Source organism: Pongo pygmaeus, chromosome 16 (assembly GCF_028885625.2).
Source record: "Pongo pygmaeus isolate AG05252 chromosome 16, NHGRI_mPonPyg2-v2.0_pri, whole genome shotgun sequence".
Lineage (NCBI taxonomy): Eukaryota > Metazoa > Chordata > Mammalia > Primates > Hominidae > Pongo > Pongo pygmaeus.
This window is the reverse complement of record NC_072389.2, coordinates 29,366,802-29,392,326: the sequence shown is the minus strand read 5'-3', so window position 1 is coordinate 29,392,326 and position 25,525 is coordinate 29,366,802. Positions and strand designations below refer to the sequence as shown.

At 40.8% G+C, this 25,525-nt stretch overlaps 1 long non-coding RNA gene and 1 other non-coding gene across 5 annotated transcripts; both read right to left on the bottom strand.

Moving 5' to 3' along the window:
* Positions 1-3,329: 3,329 nt before the first annotated feature.
* TRNAE-UUC (transfer RNA glutamic acid (anticodon UUC)) lies at positions 3,330-3,401 on the bottom strand. Its single transcript has one exon. It is a non-coding gene; the product is annotated as a tRNA-Glu (tRNA).
* A 4,940-nt stretch (positions 3,402-8,341) lies between these two features.
* LOC129013537 (uncharacterized) lies at positions 8,342-17,003 on the bottom strand. 4 transcript variants are annotated; one of them, XR_010123840.1, is made up of 4 exons: positions 16,882-17,003; positions 16,144-16,196; positions 15,828-15,973; positions 8,342-11,075 (listed from the first exon to the last, which is right to left on the bottom strand). It is a non-coding gene; the product is annotated as an uncharacterized LOC129013537 (long non-coding RNA). The 4 variants fall into 4 exon arrangements; XR_010123838.1 differs by lacking the exon at positions 8,342-11,075 and adding an exon at positions 12,316-12,558 and having other exon boundaries at positions 16,882-17,002; XR_008493973.2 differs by lacking the exon at positions 8,342-11,075 and adding an exon at positions 12,316-12,484 and having other exon boundaries at positions 16,882-17,002.
* Between the last annotated feature and the right edge of the window lie 8,522 nt (positions 17,004-25,525).

Here is a 25,525-nt window from a genome sequence, read left to right as displayed (position 1 = left end):
ACCAAATGATTGTTGATATATGCAATTTTATTTGATTGATTTCTTATTTTTTAAGAGACAGGATCTTGCTCTGTCACCCAGGCTGGAGTGCAGTGGCCCAATCATAGCTCACTACAGCCCTGAACCCCTGGCCTCAAGGAATCCTCCCACCTCAGCTTCCCAAAGTGTGGGAATTATAGATCTGAGCCAGTATGCTCAAGTGGTCTATGCAGTTTTAAAACTCTAGGTCTGGTGGCCAGAAACATGTCTCGATTTACTGGAATGGAGATGTTTTGTGTCATCCAGTACCAAGAACTGAGTCAGCTCACAGTCCAAAGTTCCACTGGAGGAAGGGGAGACTCGTTCTACTTGAAGAATGGCCCCTCTACACTGCAACAGGAATATGTTGTAAAGATCCGCCTTCCCCATTCTCCAGAGGACCTGTGGTCATTTGTTCTGTTAATTTACACTGATTTTGAGGTGGCACTGCTTGAATCCCTTGCTGCAGGTAGGAAGCTCAGAATTTTTATTGTTATTTATTCCTCCTTCTCTTCCAATACTTTTGTGTGGTTCCTTGGAGCTTAGTAAGTAAATGATGTTTTGGCCTAAACCTATCTCAGCATGGCTCCTGTGGGTTGCAGACCAACCTGATTCTATTATGTACAATTCAGATATACATACTTGGCAGCTGACATTATTGTAGTGCTCCCGGAATCTTGGAGTAAGGACTATTACGGTGAGAAAAGACAAATGGTGTTCCCAGAACTTCCCCCTTCTTATCAAAGTGGTAAAGCCAAAGTGATCCTGCTTCTCAGGGGGAGTCAGAGAGATTTGTGCCACCAACAAAGACTTGAAAGATGCAGAGATTTTCCTATCATCTACCCAATTATTCACTTGTCCACTTGACCTGTGCAAAAGCCAAATAGATCTTGAGAATAACTTGACTCATGCACATTTACAGCCCCCTTCACCTTGCTAACTCATCCTTCAGGTCTCAGATGAAATATCATTCCCCTGAGAAACTTCTCTGACACATAGAATAAGTTGTGCACACCCTCCCCCTCCCCCAAAAGTCAGTAAGGCTGAGTGCATAATGGTAGATGACAATTACACAAAAATAATACTTGTATAGGTTGGTCTAAAGCCAGGAAAACAGATACTTCAAACAGGTAAACAGAACAGAGGAAATTGGTTGCTAATTTTTTTTGAGGAGCTAGAGGAGCAAAAGGGGCTAACAATTAGATTGTTCAGATATTAGTAACCGCAGGTGCCACCATTCACTTAGGGTTGAAAGAACAAAAAGGGAGGATGGTATTACCTGCAGGTAGGAGTTTGCCATGCATGACCACTGCTGGGCACTGCCATTGCCACTGGGACCACACCACTGTCAAATCCACTTATGCTCTGCTGAAGCTTCCTGGCTACTGGAGCCCATGGCTGCCCACTGCCACTGCTAGTGGCTCTCAGCTGATAACAACCCCTATCAGAATGTCCAGTGCCACTGGATTCCACAGTTGCTGGCAGCCATCAGAGAATGTCTGCTGCCAAAGACACCATCAGAAACTCTGCTTTCTTGATATATTCCAATCTTCCAACAGAACCTGCCCGGGGAAGGTGCTAACCTGATGTCTACTGGAAAGGGAGTCTGGGAAATGGGGTTTGCAGAGATCCAGGCCCCTCAAAAAGGAGAATACTATAAAAGATACTAAAGAGGACACAAGCAAATAAGAAAATGACCAGAGCAGTCCACCCTTTTGGCTACTTGGCATCCATTCCCAGCCTTCCACTTGAGTTTCATTTCTGTACAATACAATGCTCAGGGTAGCTTGCTGGATTTATGAAACAAGTGAAACATTTTCATCTACTTTTTCGAAAGGTGAGGCACAAAGTCCCATCTATAGCTGTCCCTGAAGCCAACCCTGGATGAGGCTGACAAGTTAGTTCTGGCCAAAGCCAATGGTACCCTGGAGTTGTGTAATGGAAGTGAGAATGGAGAGTTCCCTCCCACTCCCACTCCCACTACACAATCTTTTAAGATTGAGTTTGTGTGTGTGTGTGTGTGTGTATTTTAGTAGAGATGGGGTTTCTGTAAAGCATCCCCTGTAAGTATGTCTCAGATGGCAACCAGTATGAGAGATATTTACAGGAGAAGTTTTTCAGAACTCAATCATAAAAGAATTGTCATATGTCACATAATAGAAATGTCTAATGCAATAATTGCAAGGATTCAAATGATCTTTTGGGCCAAATCTTATATTGCCTCCAATACAAACTGAGTGCATAGAATTAAAATTCGGTCAAGGAATGGAAGTGACTGTGTCTGCATGAATAATACAATTTCCCCCCACATAAAATCGTATCCCTGTCTGCAACTCATGCTGTTGGTTTACGAATGGTCCAGGCTCTCACTGGTTCATGTTCGTGCTTTCTTGAGTGATTTTGATTTTGATTTTGATTGTCTGAATTAGGCTGAAGCATCAGCATTGGGAGTAGTCACAAGCTGGTCAATCCAAGTGAGTGGCACAAGGATCGTTTCAAACAATAGAACTTTCAAAGGATGGCCCTGCCTGTTCTGGAAGTGGTTGGCACTACTCACGCAGGCTTACATTATGGTTAAGAGTATCCAGGCCTAAGCACGGAAAGAGATACTTTAATCCCATTTAGGAAATGGCTTAGAAGCTAAGAAAGTTTCAAGAACTTTCCACCTCTGAAAATGTGCATTTGCTAGGAGTATTGACCTTAACTTAGCCACATGTGTGATTCTATCCAGAGGCTGATCCCGTGCCTGTTTCCCCAACTTCTGTGAAAGCTGACTTGGTGAATGGGATCTGGTTTCTGTCCTTGCCCTCTACGTCCCTGTGCAAACCTCTACTGAAGCTATATTTCTACTTGCAGACCTCTCACTTCTTTATATCCCAGCCCTAGTGACTCCTGCTTCAGGAAGCGCCTCCCCTCCCTTCTCAGTCCTCAAACAACTTCAGAGGGAGGCTCCTGTGGCTGGGATCTTCCATGCTCCTTCTTGTCCCTCCATCCTGTTCACCATCTCGCTATCTGCCGGCCGGAAGCACTCACTGGGGGCATAGAGAACAGTGAATTGCCTAGAATGTAAGAATTCCTTTGTAAGATTTGACCCCTAAATATTATCATTATTTGTTGTGAAAATTTGGTATGCAAACACAGCAATGCTGATGACACAGCCCGTTTTGCAGGGGTTGTGAACTACGAGGTGAGTTTTCAGGTCTCCACAAATCCTTAAGGCTTATATAGCTTTTCACAGTCGTGTTTTTAAGCTTCTTGCTAAGGCTTATAAATTTACGAGTTTCACTGTGCGTTCCAAAAAACACCAATCATTCCCACACCGGGAGTCGAACCCGGGCCGCCTGGGTGAAAACCAGGAATCCTAACCGCTAGACCATGTGGGAAATGACGAGAAACTGTTGAATTCTAAACCAATTGAATCATTTCCGCCTGCCCTTGCCTTCCGCGTTCTGCCCGGCCTCCGACAACAAATCCCTGCCTGCGCCTGCGCGGGCTTTCGGCGCTGACTTCTTGCTGATAGAGCTGTGCTCCTTCTCCAAAGGCGGAGGCAGGGCTAGGCGCTGTGGCTGCTGGCACTGCAGGGTTCTTCAGCAGCGCTGTGCCTGGAGGCCCCCAACCCCTCGCACCCCGGCTCGCGGGAGGCGGCACTAGACCTCCTCAGGCCCTGGTCCCTAGGAAACTGCAGCCCGGCCTCAGTTTCCAGAAAACTCCTCCGTGCGATTTGGGAAGAGCACGGTTTGAATGGTTGAAAATAGAGGGGCTGAAGAACCGAGCCGCGCGGGCCCGGCTCCGGGTCTCGGTTCCCGGGTGGGCGCCGAGCGGAGCCTGTCATTAGACCCCATTCTGCCATTCAGGCCATTTTAACTGAAATTTTGCATTTAGATTAATTCTAATTTCGTGAACCAAGCCCGAATGGATGAAACCCCGAATAACCCATAGGACATGTTTTGGAGCGAAAGGCCTTCCGAAACTGCGGGCTTTAAGATCTTGTTCAGAGAGCATGCTCTTTGCAGGGACGTGATTGGAGCTGGAGTTCTTTCTTCTTAGGAAACTAACGCAGGAAACAGAAAACCAAACACCGCGTGTTCTCACTTGTAAGTGGGAGCTAAATGATGAGAACACATGGACACATAGAGGGAAACGACACACACTGGGATCTATGGAAGGGTGGAGGGGGGAGGGTGGAGGAGGGAGAGGATCAGCAAAAATAATCAGTACTAGGCTTAGTACCTGGGAGATGAAATAATCCGTACAACAACCGCCCATGACACAAGTTTACCTATGTAAGACACCTGCGCATCCTGCATATGTATCCCTGAACTTAAAAAAAAAAAAAAAAAAATCTTGTTTAGGGATGGCCTTACATTATTAAAACAAAAATAAAAACAAAACACCCAAAATCATATGGGAAGAACCCAGTAATTGCACTATGGTAACAACACTTCCACGGCCAAAAAAAATAAAAAATAAAAAACTAAACTGCTGAATGGCAGATAAACATGTAAAACCCATAAAAGAAAAAAAAAAGAGACTGATATTAAATAGATCAGAAACTACACATGAATGATAATAAGACAAACACTGCGATATAAAAGTGAGAACTTAATGAGACCAGGCCCTTCATGGAGAGGAAGCCTATGGCTAAAAGGCATTTGAGAAAGATCTCAGCCTCACTGATTCACAGCCAGCATTTGGCCAACAAGCAAAAATGTGGAAATGTCAGGTACCGGCAAGCATGTGGAGAAAAGCAATTTCCTAGAAACCGTAAAACTTGATCAGGGAGGGAGATTGTCAGGATTTCCTAAACGTGCCTATGATCAAGCAATTCCATTTAAAAATTTTTTGCAAAACCAGTATGGTTCTGGAACTGCTGTGCATACGCTGAACACGAAGAAATACTGCTTTGAAAATACCTATGTTAGACACAGCCTAAGGCACAGTAGCACTACCACACTGCAGCCGGCAGAACCGTCCTAAGCAAAAAGCACAGAAGGATGGAGGGGTTAAGAGATTCTTAATTTCAGCTGTAAGAATTTCAAAGGTCTATGTGATAAAATTAAATAATTCTTAAGTATTTCAAACGTTTATGGGCTGAAATCACTATAAACAATGCAACAGCCAGCCCTAGGCTGGGAGAAAATATTTGAAATATTTTTGATAGGAAAAGGTAACTATCCTTAACGCACGACTGAATCTAAGCATGCAAGAAAAACCCACAGAAGGGGCTGAGGCTGTGAATAGAGGATTTAGAGGAGAGGGGTTCTGATTGGTCAGCAAATGGGGGCTGGAGCCAGCTCAGCCTTGCTGGTACCATAGCAACACAATTTAAAGCAGTGCTAAAATATCCAGCATTAGGGAGGAAGTGAGGCCACAATCTCAGACAACGACAATAGGTACAACTCCTTTGGGGCAGGAGCAACCTGACAATTACCTATCAAAATAGGAAGGTGCACCTTCAATCTAGAAATTTCAATTCAGTGTTGCCCAAGGCCAGGAGCCCTGTGATGGCCAGGTCTTAAAGGTGTCAGTGTGAGGGGACAACTCTGGGGAGTGGCAAGCAGTGGGGACTTGGGAACCCTGAGGCCTCTACATCCTGGTCTGCTGCTCCTACACCAGGACAAGGCCATTCACCTTTCTGACAAATGAATGGAGTGGCTGGCTTTCTCCTGCTGTGCTGCGCAGTTTTGCTGGAAATCGCCTGCCCAGGCAGAGGCGGTCTTTCCCAGCTGTTTCTCTCTCGGTGGAGCCATGGATGGATAAGGGGTGAGTGTTGATTCCAGGCCCAGATGCTTAGACAACTGGCGATCCTTTCCCACTCTGCTAGTCCACTACCTGAATGTAGAGGATTCTGAGGCTGGAGGAGGAGCCAGCGCCACAGATGGAAAGACAGTGGGTCCCTGAGTCACTGCGTGGAAGCCACTTCCAACCACCAATGAACACATCGGGTTTTTAAAGCTAGAAATAAAGTTTTATTGCATTCATCATTTAAATTTGGGGCTTGTTTGTTATCACTATCCTAAGTGACACAACAGGGTCCTGAAAAAAGGGCAAGCACCACAAAAATGAAACAAATGTTCTAGTAGATGATTATGTGCCTTAGCAATGATGGGGGTGGGGTGGGGAGACATGGGGGTAAAGTATGGTAGAAACTGAAGTACAATAAGAAGGCTTGAATAGTTTGCTTCATTTGACAGAGTAGTGTATCAGGATCCTTCGCTTCAGTTTGGTATTATTAATCCAAATAATTTTTAAAAATAAGAATTAATATCATACATTTCTATTATTAGATACTTAATGTATTTTAATAATTTAGAATTTAGATTTCAGAAATGTTTAGATGTGAAAGATAACTGGGGATTGTCAAGGCTAGAACCTCAAAAATATCCAGGAGGTAAAAATCACTTGCCCCAAATCATCCAACTGAGAGATTTAGTGAAATCCTTTTAGCAGATCATCCTGTATTGGTCCCATGATAAAAATAATATTGGAATATGATGAAATGAATGAAAGTCTAGACAGCATTTTTTCCATCAAGGAATGGAAAGTTCCGTGACAACAAACATTCTGAACCAGTGTCTTTCTATTAGTTGTAATTTGGGTGCTATAATATTACTGGTAATCAGTGGTTTATTAACTTGAGCAACCTGAGAGTTAAAATAGAATAATATGGATTGTGTGTGTGTGTCTGTGTGTATATTCATGTGTATAAGTTTCCTCCCTCTTTTGAAATCAGATGTCCCTGGCATAAATGCTACTTCTAAAAGCTGACTAGGGCCGGGCAGGAGAATCGCTTGAACCTGGGAGCAGGAGGTTGCAGTGAGCTGAGATCGTGCCACTGCACTCCAGCCTGGGGACAGAGCAAGACTCCGTCTCAAAAATAAAAATAAAATAAAAATAAAAATAAATAAATAAATAAAAGCCGACTAGCTAATTTTTGGAAAAACTACTGAAACTTTGAATTTGAATTTCCCTCTATAATAAAAAGAGTCACTGTGAGGGCACTGAGTCCTTGTGAGGGTGAGTTCTTAGTATCATGCCTGAAATGAAGGTGGTACTTACTGCGAGTTAATTGCCAGTGTCCGCTCTCACCCTACAAATGTTCTGTGGAAAGCCTCAGTCTGGCCACCTCCACTCAACTACTGAACAGGGGTTAGCAGGGACCCGTAGCTCCGCCAGTGACAGATTTTATGGATGATCACTTCTCCAGTGGTGTTTGGTTCTGACTGAGCAAATTACCTGCATTTCACCCCTATTCTGTCTGCCTAGACCTCTGTAACAGTATCATCCCTGGAAAGCTGAAGGGACTTGCTTAAGTGCACACAGCCAATTTGGCCAAGCTGCTGGGAAAGATATCATGTGTTCTCTGTGTGTACATGCGTGCTTTCCTCTTCAGCTCTCTTTCTTTTGCTGGAATCTGGCAGTGCTTCTTGTATTTATTAGTTATTTGATAACTGTTTAAGGCCTTGTGGTTTTTATCATCTTTAAGCCAATTAATCAGAGCTCTTTCATATGTAAACATCACATGTGCAATACATGTAAATACACAGAAAGACAAAAGAAGGTCCAGTAGTTGTAAGATTTTTCATTTGCCAGTTTTTAAGTTTCTTAAATGTATGTTTTCAAAACCTTAAATTGAATGCAAGTTCCTTGGGTAAGAGTCATGTCTGCACTGTTTTCCTGCCCTGTCCGTGGAAAAGCATGGAGCCTAGTACACAGGTGAAATGCAACTATTTTTTTTTTTTTTTTAAGAAAGGGAGTCTCACACTCTTGTACAGGCTGGAGTGCAACAATTTTTTTTGATGGGTTTATTTCCTTTTTAATGATAGTAAGGTTGTAGAAATAATTTTTGGCAAGTCCAACTTTCTCAATTCATGTTAAATAAATGTGTCCAGTGGGGAAGGAAGATGATGACTACCCTTATTCTTGCTCTAACAAACACACAAAACAAAACAAAAATTAACATTTCTTCCAGAGCGTGTCTGTGGTGGTTCTCTAAGCCAAGCAAAACTTCTATTTTAAAAAGTAATAGTTTAATTATATTAGCTTAACCTCATGAAATTGTCAAGAATCCACCGGTTTTGACTTACTACAATGGAAATTTCGTATCGTTCAACTTAATTCCTCTACGCCTAACTGTGAGTGTCAGATCTACCTATTATATTAACAGGGGAGACTAAATGGAAAGCTCACTGTTTAATTAAAATCTGAGATTCTCCAATATCAATAAGAACAGCAATAACAACAAAAAATTGTACTTGCTTCCAAAATTACAGATACTTTGATTTTTAAAGTGAAAGAATACTTCAGGGGAAAGAGACATTTAACTGATGGCAATTAAAATATTTTATTTTGCACATTTTTACAAAAACATATGACCCTAAGAAGACATTCTGGGAGCTACTCCCAGGGCTTGGAAAAGGCCGGAACAACTGAGGTTCTGGGAAGCTTAAGCCTCATTAACTTTGTGAGACTTCACCTCCGGCTGTAAGGAAAGAGTTAAACATTCCTGTCACTATTCTCCCTTAGGTCCTATTATCAATGAGTGTGGGTCTTCACTGGGTCCCTCCAGAACTGTTGGATAGTCTTACTCACTGGTCTCTCGTGCCCCAGGTTTGTCCTCTATCTAATACGATTATGCAAGTCCACAGTTTAAAACCCTTTAATAGCATTAATCATATCAGATCACGTTCAAATTCCTTAGCAATTCAGGAAGGTTATTAGCATCTGACTCATGCCCCCACCCACAGCCTCACTTCTCTGCTTCGGATCCTTGAAGCTTCTCGTAACACACCCTACTGCTTGAAAACATTTTTCTTTTGTCTGATTTGTTTCTTCCTAAAATCCCTTCTTTCCCCTATTTTATGCATGTTATTTGTCCACTCTACCTAAGAAATGTGTACCTGTCAGCAAGACTCAGCTTGAATGTAACTTCATTATAGAAACACTCCTAAATAAATGAATATTTCAAAGAAGAAATCCTCCTGGAATTGACTTCTGTGCCATGGTGACTCCATCCCCATCCGAAGAGGATTATTCTCATCATACCACTGATAAAAGAAAAAACTTCAGCTGAATTAAATGTAAAGGGGTTTAAGCAATGAATGATTTGTGAATCAGACAGCCTCCTGAGCCAGAGTAGACTCTGAGACTCCAGCACAGCCATGGGGTGGAAGAAGACTGATGGACAGAAAAAGGAAAGTGACATATGGAAAATGGAAGTGAGGTACAGAAAGAGCTGGATTGGGGACAGCTTAGCGTTTGCCTTATTTGAACAGTTTGAACAGTTGGCTACATTTGATTGGCCAAAACTCAGTGATTGGCACAAATAGGCTGCAGTCTGTTTACATCTCCACTTGTTGTAGTTCACCATGTGCAGAGAAATCTTTAGGCTGAACTTAAAATACGTAAGGAGGCAGCTCTAGGCTAAACTTGATTTAACAATTTCACCCCAAATTTGAGAGATCAAAACTTTAGTCATTGATGTCACTATAACCATTGTAAATATACTTATTTGGTCTTTAAACCCACTGGGAAATGGTAGAACAGTGGGTTTTGCAAGGTAGGAGCAAGGACTGAGTAGAAGTTACCTCCTTATGCTGGAACGTCCTGTTTACAGGAGAAAAACAAAACCTGATCTGTTCTAGGATCTGTGTGTTTCCTTAAAGTCTTAGTTTGATTACATCACATTTAACACGAGTGACTCCATTTTGGTTTGGTCTGGTCCTTTTGGGTCCTAGTGCGTGAGCTCAGTCCAAAACAATGGTCTCTCATAATTTTGTTTAAAAATTCCTCCTTTTGGTCAGGTTCTCACTTAGGTGAAAGTGTGACCAAAACTTAGGGCTTTAGTGCCACTTTCAGTTACCATCAGTTTGGGTTTCTGGTCTCAATGTGGTCATTCATAGGTTACGATGTCCTCATGGTCACACATTTCTTTCAGTTCTTGTCATTCCAGTTGAAGAAAGATCATTTGACATTTTAGAGATGGCTGCATGCAAACATTTAAAACTTTTGAGAGAATACAGCATACCGGGGAGACTACTATTATAACTATCAGGGGGATAATAGCAAGAGTTTGGAGCATGCTCCTTACCCAAGACCCCCATAAACCAAACCACCTAAAATTAAATAGATCAAAGCATGAGCTAAAGAGTCGATTTGCTTAATTAAGTGGTCTCTTTGCTAATCCTTTACAACTGAATCTCTGTAATCTACTTTTGATATATTTCTCTATAGGCCACAAGTGTCAACAGCGACACAGATAGTTTTCTGCTTAGCCAGTTCTATTATTTAGCATAATTTTCACAAGAGAATTTAAAGTCTGCTGTGTAACCATGGTTTTTATAGTAGAATCTGCTATAGAGCCTATCATGAGGGAAACATTTCTAATCATTGCCTTTTTTACTCCAAACCATGGAAAAAAGGACCTTACAAATGATGCCCTTCTAGAAGAGTGAAGCTCTCCTGGTAATGTTCTCTTTAACCCATAATGTGGGTTAAGAGGAGTGAATCAATGTTCTGTTTCTGACTGATTATGAGGCAAAGTGTGTACCATTAAAGTTTCTGTTTCTCACCTACATTGGGCCTTCATCTTTCATCTGTCAAGATATAAAGTTATCCATGTATAAGGCTGGCTGCAAAATCCTTCATAACTAAAAGTATACCCTATGAGTGCACACAACAGACCCCTTTTCCACTTGTATTGTTCATACAGGCATAAGCAAGGGAAAAATATACGAAGATAAGAGTCTCATGATAATAGAAGTCTTGATCTGTGATGCTGGGAAAAGCTTTTTGCATTAAGGGTGCCATCTTCTTCTTAGGGAGAAACTTCCCTGGTTAGCTTTACCTTAAGGGTTCCAATGGGTGTACAGTTCCAAGAGTGTGGAGGGACCCTTCTCAGTTGTGAGATTATGAACCCAAGGCTCAAGGTCCTGAAGTTTTATTGCAGTAAGGATGGCAAAAGCAGTCTTTCTCGGATGTCTCAGAAGATCCATTCTTCAGGTTCTAGATTGTGAAGGAGTTGATTGTCCTCAGTGAACCATAAAAAGGTTTTTTACCTGTGACATAATTATTATTATAACATCAGTCCTCTTGCATGGTAAAGCTTTCATACAACCAGAAAACATGCACTGAAAATGACTATTAAATGAAATCCCTCTATAAATGTTTAAATGACCCATTGGGTAGCCAAACATACCTGAAGCTTTGATTGTCTTCCCAGGAGTATAGGTTTGAAAAACCAAACATTGGTCATAAACTATCTTAGCAATTTAGAATTCATCATGCCAATGTATATTTAATTTGGATCATTTTGTCTTTTCTATGATGAGTCATGGAATGCAGAGCTTTTAATAAAATCTTTAAGGAGTCAGAAAGGACAAGGTGACTGTCCTGGTTCTCCATGAGTCCATGCTTAACATTGGACTTATGTCTTCTTGAATACCAGTTACTTCTCCAATTTAGATACATAACGCTGATAACTGATGGGTTAACATAGTTAATTTGACTTAGACCATGGAGTTCATTCAAATTGTGTATCTAAATAATTTCGGTATTCGCTGAATCAGCGTGAAAATCTGGCAAAGTATTTTCTTGGTATTCAATTAATTTTTGTTTTACTTGGGTTAGCAGTTTTGTAACCCAGTCAGTCTTTTCATTAAAGTTCCAGGAATTATTACCCAGTCCAAATGATATGATTCTAAAGTTACCAGAAACCTGTGTACAAGAGTGATTTTCAGGGTCTTTTCCATCCTTTCATGAAACTCCTAAAAGACACCATATTCTAGGATTTCGTGTGCTTGTGAAGTTTTCAGAAACTGCATCAGCATTAAGCAATTAACTGTGGAAATGGCTTTAAATAGTCATAATTAAAGGCACACTTGACAAGGAAATTTGGTTATTTCTGTGGTCTAAAATAACATATTATGATTGACAGCATATACCAGACATATTCGAATTTTAGCAATCCCATACAATTTTGGAACATATATTAATATCATTCACTAAAATATAACATGAAGAAGGTTAAATATTATTTTTTATTTTGACAGAGCTTCCCATGTAACTTAACATGTCAAATAATCCTGTTGACCTCCTTTAAAGGCTTCAGGGGCCCTCTATAGCACCTCAAAGTTAGAGGTCAGAAGAGACAATTTTGAAGCTGAAATTTGATTTTGGGAAGCCTGTGTAACCACCCAGTAGGTTCACCTTGCCCACTGCCTAGACAAAGCCAATTTATCAAGACAGGGGAATTGCAATCAAGAAGGAGAAATTCATGCAGAGCCAGCTGTGTGGGAGACCAGAATTTTATTATTACTCAAGTCAGTCTTCCTGAGCATTTGGGGATCAGAATTTTTAAGACCAACTTGGTGAGTCGGGGGAAGCCAGTGAACTGTGAATGCTGGTTGGTCAGGTCCCAGGTGAAATCATAGGGAGTTGAAGCTGTCTTCTTGTGCTGGGTCAGCTCCTGGGTGGGGACCACAACCAGATAAGCCAGTTTGTCAATCTGGATGGTGTCAGCTGATCCATCAAGTGCAGGGTCTGCAAAATATCTCAAGCACTGATTTTAGGAGCAGTTTAGGAAGGGTCAGAATCTTGTAGCCTCCAGCCGCATAACTCCTAAACCATAATCTCTAATCTGTGGCTAATTTGTTAGTCCTATAAGGGCAGTCTAGTCCCCAGGCAAGAAGGGGATCTGTTTTGGGAAAGGACTGTTACCATCTTTGTTTTAAACTATAAACTATAAACGAAGTTTCTCCCAAAGATAGTTCAGCCTACACCCAGGAATGAAAAAGGACTGCTTGGAGATTAGAAGCAAGATGGAGTCGGTTAGGTCAGATCTCTTTCACTATCTCAGTGACAATTTAGCAATGGTGGTTTCACCTATAAAATATGTTAATGGTTTGAAACACTTGATATTATGAAATAGAATTCTAGGTCACCATAAATCATTCATTTAGTCAAAATACCAACTCGAAAGTTTTAAAAAGGCAAAAATCTTCACTCATTCATAGAGGGAAGACTTAGCTTTCCAAACAATCTGTCTCTTGTTTTTCCCTTCTTTATTTGGTAGTTTATTCAAAAGGCAAAGTAAAATCTTTCGTTATCGTTTAATATTACATGAAAATCTTGTTCAAGAGAAAAAGCCAAGTTTCACCCTTGAATTAGTGTACTATTAATGTCAACCCCAATCTTTAATAAAATCTTATAGACAAATCTATTTAATCTTAATCAGTTTGATCATAAGGTGAGATTCTCATAAACCCTTTATAACCCTTTACAAATTTTTGTTAAAGAGCAGAGCGGTGCTCTAAGAAAACCCTGTTGAGCTTTTATTCCAATATGTAATTTATGGAAAAACTGAATAAAACCCCTTTAACTTTAATTAATAAGTTCACACACAGAGTTACTTTTACAAGATTAACTTTTCACAAACCTTCCACAACTTGCTTAAACCTTCAGCTTTATCCTTATCTAACTTAAAACAATCCTGTAACCCTTTAATCTAGGCAAAAATATCCACATTCCCATGACTTCTTATGATCTTTTACTAAAAACACATTTCACTTTCTTTATACCCTCTGCATGTCAAACTGTTCCTTCAGTAGTCTCAATTATATGTTACAATGTTAACACTTAGCAACTTTTTTTTTTTAATTATATTTTGGAGATGGAGTCTTGCTCTGTCACCCAGACTGGAGTGCAGTGGCATGATCTTGGCTCACTGCAACCTCCATCTCCCAGGTTCAAGTAGTTCTCCTGCCTCAGCCTTTCGAGCAGCTGGGATTACAGGCACTCACACCACTCCTGGCTAAGTTTTGTATTTTTAGTAGAGACGGGGTTTCGCTGTGTTGGCCAGGCTGGTCTCAAACTCCTGACCTCAGGTGATCTGCCAGCCTCGGCCTCCCAAAGTGCTGGGATTATAGGCGTGAGCCACCACACCCGGCCTCACTTAGCAAGTTTTATTTTTGGTGAAAAACCCGATAAGTGAGCGATTCTGATTATGTACCAGGTCTGGAACCTGGAACACCAGACAGAAGTGCAGATAAAGTCTGACTCTTTCCAGCATAGCCGGGGGCATGGGTAACTCCACATGTCCCCAGGCATTATTTAGAATCTAATAGCTCTGAAGCAGTTCAGTCGAACACTTTTCAAAAGTCAAAGCAGTTTATGACCTTAAAGTATTTAGTAAACCTAATATCTGACTTGCCTAATTTAGACCAAATGTCTTTATTTTACCAATAACATTTATAGCTGTTTCTATTTCCCAAAGATTACTGAAGTCATGTGAACTAAAAAGCATTACATTTTTTACTTTTCTGACAAAATATTTGATTTAAGCACTTATTATTTTTAAGCCAATTAATCAGAGCTCTTTCATATATAAACATCACATGTGCAATAATATAAATACACAGAAAGACAGAAGAAGATCCGGTAGTTGTAAGATTTTTCATTTGCCAGTTTTTAAGTTTCTTAATTGGATTACTGGCTTCACGGTGGAGTCCTTGGAGGAACAGGGCTAGGAAAGCACGCAGTTATTTTCTAGGGTCTAATAAGCAGGCACAGCTGGAAGGCAAAACAGATCCCCCAAAATTCAGGGTTCTATTATCATACTGGCTCCTGGATCCCCAAAAGAGAAATGCTGTGGAACAAGACAGTGCAATGATTTCCCTGTGCATTTGATTGCAAAGCAACCCAAAGCTGATCAGCCCATCCCCCAGGGGAGTCTTCTCTCTCAGCTCGGGTGGGGGCGTTTCCATACTTTCTAGCTGGCTGTGAGCATGCTTTTCTGATCCCAATGTGGAAAAAGCTGTGTGTCCCCCATAATTACCATTAGCCATCCCTAAAAGTATATTTAGCCATAGATTTTGAGAGGGATCTATCTGCTTTCAATTCCTGGGGTTTCATGAGGAAAACAGAGGTTTTTCCCAAAGCAGGATCTATGGCACCTCCTCTATTTTCCCCAAGGAGTCCCAAGCTGTTAGAAGTTCTCTTAGGTCCTCTCTTGTGTGCATCAAGAGTGGCAAGACAAAATAGAGAAAAGCAATTCAGCCAACTGAGAAGAAAAAAAACCTTTTTTCTCCAGAAAAAGAAGATTCAAGAAGAGAAAAAATCGTAAAGACCTTTTAAATATATGAGTGGCTTAGATATCTGCTTTTAATTAAGCTGACTTTTAAACATGGCGATCTTTAAAATTTCTTATTACCCTACTTTATCCAGGCCAAACGATGAATATTTCTGGCTTCTAAGCTTTATCAAAACCGACCTCACAGGCGAAACCAATAAGCCTCAATTAAGGTTATGACTTAACCGCGACCGTATGAGGTATTTTCAAAGAGGTGGTTAGCAGTTTTTAAAAAATCTAGACTTTCCAAAGGTAGATCAGAGAAAGGAAGATTCTACAAGGAAGCTAGAAATTGTTCATGGAGGGGAAGAAAGTCAACAAATGGCCAAAGTTACACAGACATCAAACCAGAAAGGACTCATTCTCTTGGCCCAGAATTGAACCCTGAACCTGGGCCACCACTGTGAAAGGACAAGGTCCTAAGCCTGTGTTCTATCCTAAGTTTCCACTGTTTGTGACAGAATGACACAGAAAGACAAATTCATAGCACAAGGTATACCAGATTCGCTACAGCTTAAGACTGGCCTCGTGAATACTTTTGCCCATTAATTAAAACTTTGCAAGAGAGAGTGATTTTTAACCATTCTAACAACTGGTTTGCAGAGAGACAGAGAGAAAGAGAGAATTGCCTGCAGCAGAGTGGAGAAGGTGAGGAACTCAGGGAACCCAGAGAAAGACTCACCCATTGCAGTGATACTGAATCAAAAGTTCAGGCGGCCACTCGTCGGTCGTGAAGGGATCTTTTCCAGCTTTTCCAACAGCTCTCAAGTTTTCCCCTTTGGGAAGGAAAAAGCTCCCCATGTCCAGTGAGCCTGTACATGCCTAATCCTGTCCCCCACAGCCGTCAGGAAAAAGTAGACGGTAGATTAATCCCAAGAGAATAGCAGTCAACATCCCATAGTACCAAATCCATTTTTAACTGAGAGGGACTTTACCGAAGGGAGGGCCTCTAACCCATTCCTATCTTTTACCCAGGTAAAATGTACCCCATTACTTACCCAGAGTCAGCCAGTTGGTGCTACGGTCTATTTCCTTTGGCTCGAGATCACAGCTAGGCCAAAAGTTAGCAGATTTAATTTTTTTTAATCAATTACTCGCTTAAGCTTTTTATTTGACTTTCATAAAGTCTTTAAATAAAAATACTGAAATCCATTTAGAAGCTTCTGCCTATCAATAGGCATCCCCAGATGAGACTAATTTGGGAGCCCTCATTTTCAAACGCACTTCAGTGCTGTGTTGTTCATTTGGAACATTCCACTATAAGTTATCTTTAGTAAGATTTCACCATTTCTGTCAGACTTTGTGGCTTCTGGGGTCTAATACTTATGCATGTATAAGCCAGAAGGAACTCAGTTCTTCAGAAATTAAGGATCCCATTTTCACCTAAAATATTGGCTTTGTCTCAGGTACCCTTGATCAACTTTGCCAATGATTTTTCCTATCTAAGCGCTCAAGAAAAATGACACAAAGGAGTAGAACACAAAAATCCCTGCAAATTCCCAAAAGCCAGATTTACACTCCCTGCAATATTGCCATTTACCACCATTTTTTTTTCTGCTCCAGTCAGATGTAAGAGGCCTCTAAGTTAGTTAATTACTGCATCCAACCCAATTATGCACACAGTGCAGTTTCTGTCATGACTTCCAAACCCAGTTTACATCAGAAATTTGCTCAAAGAAACTCGGAGAGCTCAAAACACTAATCCATGGAGCTTTGGAATCTGAGTGACATCTTACCACCATCCCCAGCTGCCCTGAGAGAGCAACGGGCACGAGGAGGCCGGCTGGTCCCTCGCTTGGTCACTCAGTGCTCACGGGGGTCATTAGAAGCTCTACCTCAATCCGTTCTGACACTATCTGATAAAAGAAAAACTTCAGCCAAATTAAAGGAGTTTAATTGAGCAATGAATGATTCACGAATCAAGCAGCCTCCTGAGTCAGAGCAGACTCAGAGGCTCCAGCACAGCCACATGGTAGAAGAAGATTTATGGACAGAAAAAGGAAAGTAACATAAGGAAAATGGAAGTGAGGTACAGAAACAGCTGGATTGGGTACAGCTCGCCATTTGCCTTATTTGAACATGGTTTAAACAGTTGGCTACATTTGATTGACCAAAACTCAGTGATTGGCACAAGTGTAGGCTGCAGTCTGTTTACACCTCCACCTGTTACAGTTCATGATGTACAGAGAAACTTTTAGACTGAACTTAAAATATGTAAGGAGACAGCTTTGGGCTAAACTTGATTTAACACCACCAGTCTACCTTGTACACGTTGTTGCAATTCACTTCCCATCCCATAGTATGCTTAGTTAATGCTAATTCTTTGCTTATATCTATTTTCCCCCAAACTTTAGTTTTTGAGAAAGAAAAAAACAGACCAAACCAAACAGGCCTGATGTCTGAAAAGCTGGCCTGGTATTCCCAGCTAGACCATCCTGTTCTCCTTGTGCACACACTCAATCTTGCAAACACCAACCTCAGAAAAGGTTACTTTGAGACCATGATACAGTGAGACAAAATAAGCCCATTTCATAATTTTATTTAAGCACAGATAAAAACAAGTTTGCTGTGCCATCCACAAAATACAAAACATCCTCCTCTCTTGGCTAAAATGAGTGATGACAGCTCCTTATCAATTACAATATTTACCCTTGCACTAGTCTGGTCTGTCCTCCCCACAGATAAGATTAACTGAGACACCCAATTACTGAGTTGCCTCTGTTTTTGGATGATTTCCAAAATAAAGCAAACCCTTCCCTTGAATCGTCCTCAATTCACCAACATAAGCCCAAATCATATAATAGCTTCTGATACCTCCTTGCTGAGATGTCATGGTTCTCTGTGGTGTGTGTTCTGCTCACTGCAACTAGCAATAAACCCACCTTGTTCAATCACAAGGGTGCTCCTGGTGGTCTCTGATTCAAAGACACTGATAGAAATAGCAGTTCCTCTGAGATGCAGCTGAGATCCACACTGCCTCAGACTGGGATGGTGGACTCCGTGTATTAGTCCCTTTTCACACTGCTATAAAGATACTATCCAAGCCTGGGTATTTTATAAAGGAAAGAGGTTTAATGGACTCACAGTTCCATATGGCTGGGGAGGCCTCAGGAAACTTACGATCATGGCAGAAGACAAAGGGGAAGCAAAGACCTTCTTGACATGGTGGCAGGAGAGAGAAGTGCAAGCAGGAAATGCCAGACCCTTATAATTCCATCAGATCTCATGAGAACTCACTCACGATCATGAGAACAGCACGGGGCAAGCCGACCCCAGGATCCAATCACTTTCCTTCCTCCATCCGTGGGGAGGACAATTTGAGATGAGATTTGGGTGGGGACACAGACCCAAAGCATATCATTCAGTGAGGGAGCACATATCTGCACAGCCCTGCGCCTTGGGTGCCACGTTTCCTGGCTGGGAGGTAAGTTCATGCTACATTGAACTGCTGTATTTCAGTGTAGCGTTTGGGCAATGGGTTTATTTTGTTTTCCTAGGCGTTATGTCCCTTGGGATTTTTAGTTATCAGATCTAATTTGTACTATTCTTTGGCAAAATCGTTTCGTGGCACCTAACACCGGCTTGTCTAATGCACCAGCTGTTTGTCTGTCTGCTTGTCTAGTGTCCTGAAAGTTATTTGTCTCTGAGGGGAAAAGCCTATAAGAAGACAGCATTTCTAAGCCTGAGAGTCCATCATCAAAGCCAACCTTAGAAGAAACTGAGAAGATTCCTTCTCAGGCCCGTGTTCTGTTGGCCCTGGGTTACCATTTCAAAATCTTGTAAGTACTTCTTCCTCAGTCTTGCTTTTGTGTCCCTGAGAACTGTTTTTATTTAATTTTTTCTGCTTGGAACCAGGAGATTTTGTCTGGCCCCTGATGGATGTCAATGGGTCTTTGCCAAGCTCCAGAGACAGAATGAGACAAGAGCCATCAGTAGGGACATGCTATAGGTTTCATGGCTCTCTTCAAGATACACCACACCCCTTTCAGGCTGAACTGTGGATTTCTTTATGTTTTATTACTAGAACTCTTACTCTTGTGCATAGCTTTTTAAGTGGCACAATTTTTCCAAAACAATTCAAAACTGCAGTGACCACTTTAGAAAACTGTTTATCGAGTAGTACTTTAGAACAAAAAAGAAAGAAAAATGGTCAGTTCTCTTTAATTGATATGAGGAAGCTTCTAAATCCAATTTAGGCCCCAAATTTGCCCCACTAAGATACTCATTAGCTACAGTTAATGAAAAACATAACAAACTATCTCTCTAAGCAACATCGTTATACAGTATTCAGGATTAGCTACTGCTGACATTTCCAAATACTTCTTTTTCTGTTGTTGTTGTTGTTGATGGTTTGAAGCCAGAAATTGCAGATATGATTGTAAATTTAAAATTGGCTAAGAAATCACCTTACTGCATGATTCTTCACTATTTGACTGAATATTTTGTAGAGACTTGAGATATCAAAAAGTTTAAAACCCTCATGAGGGAATTGTCTTGTTTAAAATAAAGCATTTTGTTTAACATGGGACCTATCTCCTCCTTCATTTTCATCTTCTTCAAGACTAAGTCTGACCTTTTTGATCAGATGGCTTGATAAAAATTTTAATGATCCCCATTGTGTAGAAACCAGCTAGATGACACTCTTGGGTGTGAATATGTTCAAATCTTTCTTTCATACATATAAACTTTCTTCCCTCTCTTTACTAAAAGAAGATAGTTAGCTTGGTCTGAAGAGCACTTCCTTTCTTCTTTCTGTCGCACTTTTATCTCGTGAGAAACTTTACACATTAACTGATAAAAAAATTCAGTGGTTGTATGCACATACTCTAGAAAGATTTAACTCAGATAAACAGTCAAAATTGTCTAAAAGAGACAGAAACAAGTTATCAAGCTATGTTTCTCTTTGTGGCTACTGAGAAGTTCATTTACAAGATAGCCTTTGTTACAACAGCTATGAGATAACAGTAAGAGGCTTCAGTTTCAAAATAAAAGAAAACCTTGGCATGATTCACAGTCTTCAACAATTAGCTTACCATAAAAAATGTTAGTACAATACTTGGGTTGTTCAAGACCAAGGTTAAATTTCTTGTGCTTCAAACTTCCCACGTCAGTTTTCTAATTTAAATTTCCACTGTTTTCATAGCTTGCTTCAAATTAAAAATTATACATATAAATTTGTATTCAATTGAATACAGTAATAATGCTGATGTCTTTTTACTAATAAATTTTAGCTTTAGAATCGTATTATATGTGCAGAAAAGTTGTGAAGGTAGCACATAGCATTTCCATTACGCCACAGTGGGTTTCCCTGTTATTAATATCTTACATTAGTAAGGTGTATTTGTTGCTATTAGTGAACCAATATTAGCACATTATTATCAACTAAAGTCCATACTTTAATCAGACCACCTTAGTTGCTTACTAAAAAAATGTCTTTTTTTTTGTTCCAGGATCCCATCCAGGATACCACGCTTCATTAAGTGGTAATATCTCCTTAGACTTCTTTTGGCTCTGACAGTTTCTCAGACTTCCTTTACTTTTCATGACTTTGACAGGTTTTGGGTTTTGTTGCCGTTGTTGTTTTGAGACAGGGTCTCGCTCTGCTGCCCAGGCTGGAGTGCAGTGGTGCAATCTCAGCTCACTGCGGCCTCGACCTCCTGGACTCAGGTGATCCTCTCACCTCAGCCTCCCAAATAGCTGGAACTACAGGCACGCGCCACTACGCCCAGCTAACTTTTTGCATGTTTTGTAGAGAAGTCTCGTTGTGTTGCCCAGTCCGGTCTCAAACTTCTGGGCTCAAGCAATCCTCCTGCCTTGGCCTCCCAAAGTGCTGGGATTACAGGCGTGAGCCACGGAGCCCAGCCAACTTGGACAGTTTTGAGGAGTACTGGTTAGGTATTTTGTAGAATGTCCCTCAATTGGTATTTGACTGATGTTTTCCTCATGGTTAGACTGGATGTATGTGTTTTTAATGGAAAGATGGCTGAAGTAAGTGCCATTCTCATCTCATTCTATTACAAAATGACTTGCTGCTGTCAACCTTAACCTTGATGGCCTGGCTGAGGCCGTGCCTGTCAGGTTTCTCCGTTGGATTACGTGCAGCCCACGCTTAGGGAGGTGGGAGTTATGCTCCACCTCACTGTGTGGACTATCTACATGAATTATTTAAGATTCTTCTGCAAAAGAAATTTGTCTATTCTTCTCTGTTATTTACTCATTTAATCATTTATTGTGTGCATGTGAGTTTTGGCACTTTTCTTACCTTTTGGCACAATAAAACGTACCAGGCTCATCTTGTTTCTTCCCTGCCCCAATCCTAGAATCAGGCATTAGTTCAGGGAGCTTTGGTTTCTTTTATTGGAGAACCGTGTTAGAAATCAAGATCTGTGTGATAGGTGTGCTCATTATTCCTGGGGCGTCACTGCTTCTAGGCCCTCTTAACAAAAAGAGCATATACATGTATGTGTGTACACACCTTACATATGAATTTGTATTTATAGATACTGCTAGAGATTTTTAAAGTTAAGGAGGTATGTATTCTTATTTTATTAAGGGCTTGATAAAAATAATTGGCAAATATTTAAAATATATCTTTTCATTTTCTACAGGGATGATGGCTTTTTATATATAAATGTACAAATTATATTAATAAAATTGCATTATATTCAGAAAATTATATGAAGAGATTTTCCAGTATTGAACTACACTTGCATCCTTTAATTAAACCAGAAATTGGTCAATCGTCATGAGGCAGGAGAACAGGGAATTAGGGTAACCAGAGGTTAAGGCATAAGCAAAAGAACAGCAGGTGCAGCCATTTCTAGGTGAGATTAGGTGGCATCCAGGCCACATCTTCACTCCTGTGATAACAAGACAGAAGTTTCCACTTCAGCCTCTGATTCACAGCAGGCCAAATCTCCACTTCAGGCTTTGATTGGTCGCCAGCCAATCCTTCATAGGGCATAGCCAAATGGAGGCCTCTAAAGGGCACCTAGGGGTGTTACCAAATTCTTTTTAGCCTAGTAAAAACCCTAAAGAATATTGCAATTGGGTTCTTAAGCATATATATATATATATATATATATATATATGCTTATACATTCATATACATATATATCCATTTATATATGAAGCTAAATGTGAGCACATACTGATGTCTCCAACTCTAATCTATTATCTATGGGTCATTCTAGCCTTCTGCTTTTGCTTATATGTAACCTCCCCCTTTAACAGTGAGAAACCTGGCACCCACCATTCACCACTCATTTCCTTTTTAATTCCATATACTGTATAACAGTTTCAGGTATGTAAACTCATATTTTGGGAAAAAATTACCATATAGATTACAGTGCCATGTATAGCTACTTTTACCATTAGTCTTGCAATCTCTACTCATTTCTAAAACTGCTTAGGTCAGCACTTTTCTCCTTAACTCTCTTTAGTGAGGTCCGTCATACATTTGTAAGACTGTTAGATTCTTTTGCCACAGTCCGCATTTCATCCTGAGACTCCCCAAACTCCTAAGTGATTTTTTAAAATTTGAATCATTAAAGTTCCCCTTTGTGCTATAAGGTTCTATGCATTTTGACAAATGCATAGTTTCATGCATCCATCACTACAGTATCACACAGAATGATTTCACTACCCTAAAAAATTCTCTGTGCTTCACCTACTTACCTTCCCTCCCCAGATCCCTGACAACCACTGTTCATTGTCTCTGCAGTTGTCTTTTCCAGAATGTCATATAAATGGAATCACATTGTATATGGCCTTTTCAAACTGGCGTCTTTCACTTAGCAATGTGCATTAGGATTCACATGTTTTTGTATGGCTTGGTAGTTCATTCATTTTTATCATGGAATAATATTCCTGTATTTCATCTACAGTTTGTCTATCCATTCACCCATTGAAGGACATTTTGGTTGTACCCAGTTTTTGGCAGTTTTGGATAAAGCTGCTATAAACATTGTATGCAGGTTTTTGTGTAGACATACATTTTCAAATCAGTTTCGTAAATACCTAGGCACACAATGCCTAGATCACATGATGAGACTATGTTTCACTTTGTGAGAAACTGCCAAACTGTCTTTCAAGGTGGCTGTAGCATTTTGCATTTCCACCAGCAACGTATGAAAGTGTTTCTTGCTCTGTATTCTTGCCAGTAATTGACTTCGTCAGTTTTTTGGATTTTAGCCATTCTAGTAGATGGGAAGTGGTATCCCATTGTTTTAATTTGCATTTCCCTAATGACAAATGATGCTGAGCACCTTTTCATATGCTTATTTGCAATATGCTAGGTTCTTTGACTCTCCTCTGATTTTTTGCTTTGTCAGCATTCGATGGTGTCCCTACTGCAGCAAGAGCACAGTCTTGCCTTATGTTCATGTGCCATTTCTTACTCAGCTATAGGCTCTACCAGGCCAGGCTAGTGCCTGCTAACCCTGATGATCCAAGGACACACGGTACAAACTTCTGAAAACATGTAATTATGAAAATAAATGCCTACCCACACTTCCAACCAGGAATAGCCAACTCAGCCGATTTGTTGCAATACCTTTCGGCCTTTATGGGATTATTTTTTCTTTGTGTTGGACATTTAGTTTATTTTCAACTTTTTCTTATCTAAAATCATGCTGAAATAAACCACATGCTTCACAAATCTTTGACCTCATTTCAGATGAAACCCTAGAGTCAGAATTAACGTGTAAAATGTTAACGCCTTTCAAAGGTTCTTTAATACACATATCCAAATTGTGTTTTCACCAAATTGCTGCCATGTGACTTCCACAGGCAGGGGAAGAAGCTGTTCTTTGCCACGACCCCACCAGCACGGAGGAGGGGCAGTGGCTTTCATCTTTGTCAGGCTGTCAGCCCCGCCTAGTATCCTGTGCTAGTTTTGATGTATTTAATTTATGAGCAGATTTGAACATTCTCTATTATGCTTGAAATTAGTTTCCTATAATAGTTTTTGTAAAGTACTCATTTGCGGCCTCAGTGACGATTCACTTTAGTCTGAGTCACAGCCTCAAACTGCTTCTCCAGCTATCTTGGAAACACATCCTTAGTCACAAAGCAAGACCAAGGGAGGGTGTAGAACACACAGCCCCAGCTTCCAGATCAGCAGAGGCAGATCTGCACCGCAGCCTCTCCATGGCCACCACCACTCTGGGCCTTTGTAGCCTCATTTGCAAAACTGGGGGCATCGCCTATGCTTTGCAGAGTTTTGTGAGGATGACAGAAATAATGCATGTGATAAGCTTTCCTCTTTTCAGGCTATTTGCCCAAGATTGTTTGAGAACTTAGCTACTGTGTCCTCTGTCCACTGCTGTGAATGGAGAATACAGGAGGCATGTTACACGGAGGACAGGGTGGAAGGGAGGATAAAGGAAATGGGGATAGGGTCAGACGGTGAAATAGATCTGGGGAGGCAATTTTTGTTTGTTTAAGGACCAATTTGGAAGAAGGGTAGTTTCACAGAATAGACTTTGTCTTTCTGCCTCAAGAGAGCTTAGTAGTTTGCAAGCTTGCCCACTGACAGTCCACAGGAGAGGATGTAGATCCACCCTCATAAGTGGTTCACCGCTTCTCAGCCGACCCTCCTGACCCAGCAGTGGAGGGCGCCGAGAGCTCAAGAGCAGCCAAAGAAGAGAAGGAACTGTGGCCGTGCGCGGGGGCTCACACCTATAATTCCAGTACTTTGGGAGGCCGAGGCAGTTCATCACCTGAGGTCAGGAGTTCGAGACCAGCCTGGCCAACATGGTGAAACCCTGTCTCTACTAAAACTACAAAAATTAGCTGGGCATGGTGGTGGGCACCTGTAATCCCAGCTACTTGTGGCTGAGGCAAGAGAATCACTCGAACCTGGGAGGTGGAGATTGCAATGAGTGGAGATCGCGCCACTGCGCTCCAGCCAGGGCGACAGAGCAAGACTATGTCTTAAGGAGAAAAAAAAATTGAATCAGAAAATCCTGTCCACAATTTAGCTTAAAAGCAATAAGACTCAAGAGGAGATACAGTTAGAGCACAAATATGACTTCCCCAATTCTAAATTTTATAGGCAGACTGGAAAAATATTTCACAAGTTAGAATAAAAATGCCAAAGGAATGGAAATAATGAAATTAAAGATGTTGGAAACTGAAAGTAATTATTGGGACTGTAACCAGCAAATAATTTAGCAGTCCCAAGAGATAAAAATAAACAGCTCCAAGAGAGATAATAACTAAATAATAAAGAAAAATTTCTGAGATGAAGTCTTGAGTCTGCAGATTTAAAAGGCTCACATGCTAGTGAAAAGATTAACTTAAAAAATAATTGAAAAGATGCCTAGACATACCTATTTCAAATTCTGACATTCCAAGTATAAATTGTTTAAGCTTCAA